This window comes from Amblyomma maculatum, chromosome 11, assembly GCF_055883805.1.
Source record: "Amblyomma maculatum isolate TAMU_Amacu chromosome 11, ASM5588380v1, whole genome shotgun sequence".
Lineage (NCBI taxonomy): Eukaryota > Metazoa > Arthropoda > Arachnida > Ixodida > Ixodidae > Amblyomma > Amblyomma maculatum.
Window position 1 is genome coordinate 110,657,882 of NC_139354.1, and position 9,408 is coordinate 110,667,289.

A 9,408-nucleotide genomic window follows, 5' to 3' on the forward strand; every position below is an offset into this window, starting at 1 on the left:
CATGGTTATAAGGCATTCTGCAGAAACAAACGACATAAAAAGAGTGCATATATGATAAACGAAGATAAAAAGTGCATATTTGGCGGTGTTGTCGCCTTTGCAAATCGCACTTTGCTTTTCTGCAATTTTATGTTTAGTCTATTTCACGCGATAGCGTACAGTGGTGAGCAGCCTTGTCTAGAGTGCGCCGACGGTGCTCCGTTGAGCAAGTCAGAACCATCTAACGTTGGGCCTTGGGTTCGAGTTATAAATCCAGGGCCCATGCGCGGCCAAAAAAAACAGTACCTGCTTGTGGGTTCTCGGCCTCATTTCCATTCAGTGCCTGCGCTTCATGTCGACAGGTACACGCTTATCATACGCAGCGGCCGGAAAACCAATGCGTTTCGCGGAAGTCACGAAGCGGGAAGGCAAGGAATTGCAATTTAATATCAGTTGACCGCTCGGTTCAAAAGCAATTATAGGCGATAGTGAATGGCCGCGCACTTCATACGAGCACCAGGCTAAGAGTACAAGAATTGGGCCTAATTGGTTGTTAGGGACTTGTTTTCGTCCTGACCGTATAAGGTTATGACCACGCACAATGCATTGCAGGTGTACTATTTGATGGCGGGTTTTTGGGGAAAGTTATTAGCTGTATAGGACACATCATTTGGCATTCGTACAGCTCTGGGAACTTCAATTCGTCCACGATAAAGCATAGGCGGCCGGTGGTGAGTATGCAAGAACGCACGTTAATCGGCTATCACTCGCGAAATCGGCTATCACTTTCGATGATCCATAACTACAGCGCTAACGACAGGACAGAGAGGGAGGCACACCACACAGCGCTGTGTGGTGTCCCTCCTTCATCTCTACCCTGTCGTTTGTGCTGTAGTTATGGACTATCACTTGTGCTTGCTTGCCTAGCCGTCTCGCTACATTCATGAAGCATAGCGGCATCGCGACGCTCTGGCGACCGGCATATTCTCAAAAACGCAGACAGTGCGCGGCACGAAAGTTACTCTGAAGGCGAATGCCGCCGAAGGAAGCGATGAGGAGGCATCCCTCTGATTTGCCACGCATGCGCACGGTACGCATATCTCAAATCCAGAGCCTAACGTTAGATGTCGCTTACTTGCTCTGCAGAGCGCCGTGGGCGCACTCTACACAAGGCTGCTCACCACTGTACATAACGCGTTCAGCACAATAGCCTACCCTAGGTTCGCAGACAGATATCAAGGAAGCGCCGGAAACGGTTGTGTGGCGCCGCATGCGGTGGCCACCGGAACATCATCTCAGACATGCTACGTGGTTGCCAAGACAGATGGCGCCTCGACGCTTTAGGAAAGCGGCTTTCGGAGTTCAAATTGAGTGCGGAAACACCACACAAGGCCCCAGACAACAATTACATCTTGCCCTTAAACGGAGATTAAGTGTCCGCCTAAGTTGTTCGTGCAGTGTTGCCGACAGTTTCTTATGTTGCTGCGTTCTACGGCGCATCAAAGAACCGAACACGTAGCAGAGCATGACAAAATGCGAAGTCCAGAGGGGCCACCAAGAAATTATTTTCCCTCCCTTGATGTTCACGCCTGGAGCAGAAAAGAGAAAAATTTCGGGAAGAGCGCTAGTTTTGCACAATATTCATTTTCATTGAAACGGTGCCTAAAATAATGTCAAAAACGTAGGAGTGAATTATCAATCTTACTCGAGCTATGCAAACTTCCTTTTTTTTTCAAATACTGTGCAGAAAATTACAAGACAATTTAAAATTGCGTACAGTCAGAGCGATGACCAAAAATCTTAACTCTCAATTATGCAGTTGGCAGCCTTACATGAATTATTTGCTTCTGGCGTAAAACTTCGTGGCGCTTCTTTTTTTTGGCAGCCATGACAACCAAGGCTCTCTTCAGCACTGTGGCCGTTCTTTCCCTTCTGATCACAGGTAAGCCAATCCAGGGTTTTGTGGGAACATATCTTGATAGCAAGAGTAAAGAAGAAAGCTCATGACATCTGGAAATTTTAAACCAAGCAGTGGTATATAACACATAAAAAAGAAGGTCTATTTAGCTATTGTACTGTACCACAAGGCGGTGTCTAGAAACTGTCATTTTCTTTGTCATGCAGTCCTTCCGGCTATAAATGTCAAGAGGACATATTGTGTAGATTACAAGAAATACAGAGACAAATAGACATGTAGGTGCATAGAACAAATTGTGCGCAGTGTCCCAGAAGGCTGAGAGGGAGAGAGAGGAATTAAAACGGGGCGGCCAGAAAGAAAAAATAACGATATTTAGAAGGAGTTCTCGTAATGCTTTCACACTTTAGGGAACGCAACGACACATAGTAGAAAAAGACACCTGAAGAAGGGCACACCATGCTGCGCAAAACAGACCATTATTCATAAAACATTTCGTAGAAAAATAATTTATAGTTAAAAATACCACCTGTTTAGCTTGGGCCTAATCACCAATTATCGCGCGATAGCACAGTTAGCAGTTGTTTTACGTGTTTATAGCGACTTTCCATAGTTGCACATGATTTGAAATGGTTTGGCTCTATTAACAGATCACTTTACGTATCGCGACAAAGTATCAGGAGGGTCACAGATAGAAAACCGCAAATATAATCGAGCGATTCGAATTCCTCTACATGCTCTAGTAGTATATCAAGCCGGGATCCAAGGCTTTGTACCGTACTAATTCGATTTCAGAAGGGCTGGTCACGTTGAAAGCTCCTAAAATTCAGGAATGACCTTGTTTAGGATATCACGCAATGCGCTCCAGAGACAAGAGCGCCGTTTCTGCACCAGCATGGAGGCTGCAAACAGATATACAACGGATTATCCTGGAATCGAGAGTTGCAGTGCTATACTCCTAAAATATGTTTAAGTGATGTGCCTGTTTCAAATCTGAAGTGTGGAACCATAGCTGGTAACGTTATTTAAATGAATTATGACCTGAAGTGTTTTACTGGCGTTGTTAATAATGAAAAATACCATATGAACGTGCCTTTTAGTTAAGCCTATGCGGGATCCCACACTAAAACCTGATCCTAATGAGTGCAAATACATTGCAATTGAATTAAATTCGTCAGACTTTATCCTAAAGGCTAGCCCACATATAAAAAATCATGATGGTTTTCTTCTGATGCCTTATAACCCATGGTTCTGTCCGCAATGCGAAAGTTTATTCTCGTGAGGTTTAAACATAATGTCTACGATGCGTCGACATTGGCAACTTTACGCATCATACATTTTGACATCCTACCGGTACTGGCCTATATGGCTGAAACATAGAGGTTAACGAAAAGAATCCTAATTAAGCTGAGGACAACGCAGAGGGCCATAGAACGAAAAATGGTAGATGTAGCATGAAGAGATAAGAAGTGTGCAGAGTGGGGTCAGAGAAATAGTTCTACTGATATTCTAGTCGAAGTTAAGAAGACGAAATGGGCATGGGCAGGGCATGTAATTCGGAGAAACGATAACCGAAGACTGACCAATTGGATTTCAAGGGAATTTAAGTGTAGCAGGTTGCGACAGAAAATTAGGTGGGGTGAGGAGATTAAGAAATTCGCAAGGGTCGAGTGGACGCAGCGAGCACAGGACAGGGCTAATTCGAAGAAAATGGGAGAGGCCACCCAAGATAGACAGGTCACGGCAGAGAGTTCTGACAAAATGTGATTCACTGGAGAAGGTAATGGCAACCCACTCCAGTATTTCCTGCCAAGAAAACCCTATGGCCAGTCACAATACCATTAATGATATGGCGCCGGAAGATGAGCCCCCCAGGTTGGAAGGCGTCCCACATGTTACTGGGGATGAGCAAAGGGCGATTCCTAGTAGCTCCAGGACGAATGAAGCGGCTGGGCTAAAGCCAAAAGGACGCTCAGTTGTGGATGTGTCGGGAAGCGACCGGAAAGTCCGATGTTGCAAGGAGATGTATCACATAGCAACATGGAATGTAAGATCTATGACGCAAGGTAAACTGGATATTGTCAAGCGAGAAATGGACAGATTGAACATTGATATCTTGGGTATCAGCGAGCTCAAGTGGACCGGAATGGGAGAGTTTAACTCCGGCGACCATTATGTCTTTTATTGTGGGCACGAATCCAAGAGAAGGAATGGGGTCGCTCTCATAGTAAACAGAAGAATGGGCAAAGCAGTGCTAGGGTACAACCCCAAAACGACCGAATGATTTCACTTCGGATCCAAGGTCACCCTTTCAACATAACAGTTATCCAAGTCTATGCACCGACCACTACTGCTGAAGAAGCTGACGTTGAGAGATTTTATGCGGACCTACAATGCCTTTTAGACCGCACCCCATCATCAGACGTCGTTTTTCTCATAGGAGATTGGAATGCTAAGGTAGGGAGTGAAGAAATATCCGGAATTACAGGCAAGTTCGGTCTTGGTGAGCCAAGTGAAGCTGGGCAGAGGCTAGTAGAGTTTTGTCAAGAAAACAACCTGACCATAGCGAATACTCATTTTCAACAGCACAAGAGGCGCCTGTACACATGGACTTCACCGGACGGTCTGTACAGGAATCAGATCGATTATATTATTTGCCGGCAGAGATGGAGAAGCGCTATACAAGCAGTAAAAACAAGGCCTGGGGCCGATTGTGGCACCGATCATCAGCTTCTTGTTGCCAAGATTAAGCTTCGATTGAGGAAAACGCAGAAAACTAGAAGGCCTTTCAGGTATAATCTGGATCAAGTTCCATTAGAATATGCTGTGGAAGTGAGGAATCGATTTCAAGAATTAGATCTAGAAGACAAAGAGCCCGAAGAGATGTGGTCTGATGTTCGTGATATAATACAAGAAGTTGCTACTAAGGTAGTTCCAAAGCAAAAGAAATGCAAGAAAGCAAACTGGTTATCTGAAGAGGCTTTGCAAATAGCTGAGGAAAGGAGGATGGCAAAAGTTATGGGGGAAAGAGAAAGATACAAGGTTCTCAATGCGGATTTTTAGAAAATAGCAAGGAGAGATAAGAATGCCTTCCTGAACATACAGTGCCAAGCAGTTGAGGACAACAGCCAATTAAGGAACACAAGAGCTCTGTATAAGACAATCAAAGATATCAAAGGAAGCTTCTGTGCTAAGATGGGCGTGATAAAGGACAAACGAGGCAAGGACCTCACTGAAGCCGCAGAGATAAAGAAGAGGTGGCAGGAATACACAGAAGAACTGTACAAGAAGGACCCGAATGTGCAAACCCAACATAAGACGGTTGTGATAACTGATCTCGAGCCGGGCATACTGAAGAGTGAAGTTGAATGGGCCTTAGCCAGCCTTGCTAAGAACAAAGCTAGCGGAATTGATAGCATTCCAGCTGAGTTGCTTCAAAACCTCAACCATGACGCTGTTAACATTCTGCATACAATATGTCAGAAGATTTGGACAACCCTGCAGTGGCCACAGGATTGGAGGAGGTCAGTTTACATCCCCATTCCAAAGAAAGGCAGTGCCAAGGATTGTTCCAACTACCGCACGATCGCGCTTATTTCGCATGCTAGCAAGGTGATGTTGAAAATCCTCCAAGGTAGGCTGCAGCAGTATGTGGATCGGGAGCTTCCGGACGTGCAAGCTGGGTTTCGCAAGGGCAGAGGAACTAGAGACCAAGTTCCCAACCTTCGCTGGATCATGGAAAAAGCAAGAGAGTTCCAGAAACCCATCTACTTCTGCTTTATTGATTATGCGAAAGCGTTTGACTGCGTAGATCACAGCAGATTGTGGTAAGCTCTCCAAGAGATGGGAGTTCCAATTCACCTCATCTGTCTCCTCAGGAACCTGTATGAAGGGCAAGAGGCCACAGTCAGAACTGGGCATGGTCTTACTGATTGGTTTCCGATTGAGAAAGGAGTGAGGCAAGGCTGCATACTGTCGCCCTGCCTATTTAACCTATATGCAGAGTGCATCATGAGGAAGGCCGGTCTGGACGAGTCTTCAGCTGGAGTGAAGATTGCTGGAAAACGTATCAACAACCTTAGATATGCGGATGATACCACTTTAATTGCAGAAAGTGAAGCGGAACTCAAGAGACTTCTGATGCGCGTACAAGAAGAGAGTGAGAAGTTTGGGCTTAAACTGAACATTAAAAAGACAAAGATCATGGCGTCTTGCCCTATCAAGTCCTGGAGCTTCAAGGGACAAGAAGTGGAAGCTGTGACAGATTTTCTCTTCTTGGGCTCCAAGATTACCTCGGAAGGAGACTGCAGCCATGAAATTAGGAGACGCCTGCTTCTGGGAAAGAGAGCAATGGTTAGCCCTGACCGCCTAGTAAAGAGATTAGTCTGCCAACCAAGATCCGTATAACTCGTGCTATGGTCTTTCCAGTTGTGATGTATGGATGCGGGAGTTGGACTGTGAAAAAGGCTGACCGCCGAAGAATTGACGCGTTTGAATTGTGGTGCTGGCGAAGACTCTTGAGAGTTCCTTGGACTGCCAGAAGATCAAATCAGTCAATATTGTCGACCATAAACCCTGACTGCTCATTGGAGGGTCAAATTCTAAAGTTAAAGCTCAGCTACTTTGGTCATCTGATGAGAAGAGAGGAGTCGCTGGAGAAAGATTTGATGTTGGGAAAGGTTGAGGGTTGCCGGAGAAGGGGTAGGCAGCGACCGCGATGGTTAGATGGCATCCTCGAGGCACTGCAGATGAAGTTATGTGATGTTAGGAAGATAGTGAGAGACCGGAAAGCGTGGCGTGACATGGTCAATAGGGTCGCGAAGAGTCGGACACGACTGAACGACTGAACTGAACTGAAGGTAATCGCTAATAGAATCAGTGCAACCTTAGAGTGCAATCAAGCCAAGGATCAAGCAGGTTTTCGGAAATGGTACTCTGCTATCGATCATGCCCATGCCATCAATCAGGTAATAGAAATATGCTCAGAATATAATCGGCCTTTATTCATAGCATTCATTGATTACGAAAAAGCTTTTGACTAAGTTGAAACATCAGCGGTGATGCAGGCATGGCGAAATCAGGAGGTGGACGAGCCATACGTGAAAGTGCTGGAAGATATATATAGTGGTTGCACAGTAACCATAGTTCTGCATAAAGAAAGTAACAAAATTCCCATAAAGAAGGTGTTTAGCAAGGAGACACAATCTCCCCAGTACTATTCACAGCTTGCTTAGAGGAGGTATTCAGAGACTTGGAATAGGAGCAGTTAGGGATAAGGGTAGATGGAGAATACCTCAGTAATCTGCGATTTGCTGATGACATTGCCTTGCTAAGCAATTCGGAGGATGAACTGCAAATAATGATTGATGACCTAGACAGGAAAAGTAGAAAGGTAGTCCTGAAAATCAATATGCAGAAGACTAAGGTAATGTTCAACAGCCTCGGGACGAAGCAGCAGTTTACATTAGGTAGCGAAGTACTGGAAGTAGTAGGCGATTATGTCTACTTAGGACAGGTAGTAACCGCAGATCCGGACCATGAAAAGGAAATAACAAGGAGAATAAGATTGGGATGGGGCGCATTGGCAAGCATTCGCACATTATGACTAGCAGCTTACCGGTATCGCTCAAGAGGAAAGTATACAACAGTTGCATCTTACCTGTAATCACCTATGGGGCTGAAACGCAGAGACTAACCAAGAGAGTTCTACTTCAGTTGAGGACAACCCAGAGGGCTATGGAACGAAAAATGGTAGGGGTAACATTAAGCGATAAAAAGAGTGCAGAGTCGGTAAGAGAAATAACTCAAGTTACCGACATTATAGTGGAAATTAAGAAGAAGAAATGAGCATGGGCAGGACATGTAGTGCGAAGAGAGGATAACCGATGGTCGCTTTGGGTAACAAACTGGATTCCAAGAGAAGGAAAGCGTAGCAGGGGGCGGCAGAAAGTTAGGTGGGTGGATGAGGTTAAGAAGTTCGCGGGGGTCAAGTGGATGGAGCTAGCACAGAACCGGGTTAAGTGGAGAAATATGGGAGAGGCCTTCGCCCTGCAGTGGGTATAGTCAGGCTGATGATGATGATGATAACTTAAATCACAATACATTGCTTTTCTAAAAGATGTTCGATAAATTCATTTGGCTCGCTTGGCAGTTCAAGCGGCAGCGATTTTATTTTGTCAAAGTCATCTTCATTGGCGGCATTCGGCCCAGAGCTTTCTATACTGTTATCCAGATGATAGTAAAATGAGCCGAATATAACCAGCACTCGTGTGTAGCCTTTAGAGATATGAAGAAAGCATCTGACTATTTACAAATATCAGCAATCATATGTGCACTGCGTAATTATTTGTTAGAAGTGCAGGACATGAACGTACTGGAAGTGAGAATAGAGGCGTTGCAGCAACCATGTTGTCCGTGAAAATCAGTGCAATCGATGAGAAATAGCTTGAGCCAGGAAGAGACAAAATCACTACCACTTTTTAATGTTAGCTTGCAGGGTGCCTTGGGACACCTGAATTGGGGGAAAATAAAAATTGCAGCCACTGAAACACCTTTGTAACATGTGATTCGCTGATGAAAGTGATTTGCTTAGAAATACCCAGTATACGTAACTGATTGCATTTACTTAGATGTTGCTAAAGGATTTGATAAAGTTAACTATATTTTACTCTTACATAAGCTTAGCATGTATAATAGTGGCCTGAACGTACTTAATTAGATTTGTTCCTTCCTTACTTCACGTTTTCTTAAGTAGCTAATATTGGTACCAATTCGCCGTCAACACCGATAAACTCCGGAGTACCTCAAGGGTCAGTGCTTTTTCCATTACTATTTCTCATTGATATCAATATTCTCTCAAGTCAAGTCTCTTCTCAAATTTGTTTACTTGGAAGTTGTTGCATCATTTTTGGTAAACTAACCAACGCATCCCTTAAAGGTGACCTAAATTCCGCATCTGATTGGTGCAACACATCGAGCAAGCAACTAAACATAAACAAATGCAAGGCTCTGAGAATTTCTCGTGCTAACACAAAGTGTCCTAAATATTATCCCAACCCTCCTTTAGAACCCGTCACATCATGCCGCTATCTTGGTGTCACCATAACAAGTAATATGTCCCTGAAAAAAACACATTGAAAACTTGTATACGTAACCTAACCTTACATTAGGATATCTAAGAAAAAAAAACTCTTGCCCACCATCATCCTCAAAGCTACTTTTATAAAAACATTTGTCCGTTCGCAGTTGGGACATGTGTCATCAGTTTGGGATCCTTACCAAACCACACTAGTCGATAAACTAGCAGCTGTGCAAAATCCTTCAGCTTTATTTTCAACAACTACCACAGAATAGCCAGTGCAACTCAAATGAAAACAGCTTTAAACTTATGACTACTATTAAAGGGAAAATATCTCGCTTATGATTACTTCATAAAACTGACTATAATGACCTTGTCCTTTGCGTTACCTGGATCGAGCTAGCTCTGTTTATTTCCTCTCGCTGCGATCACACGC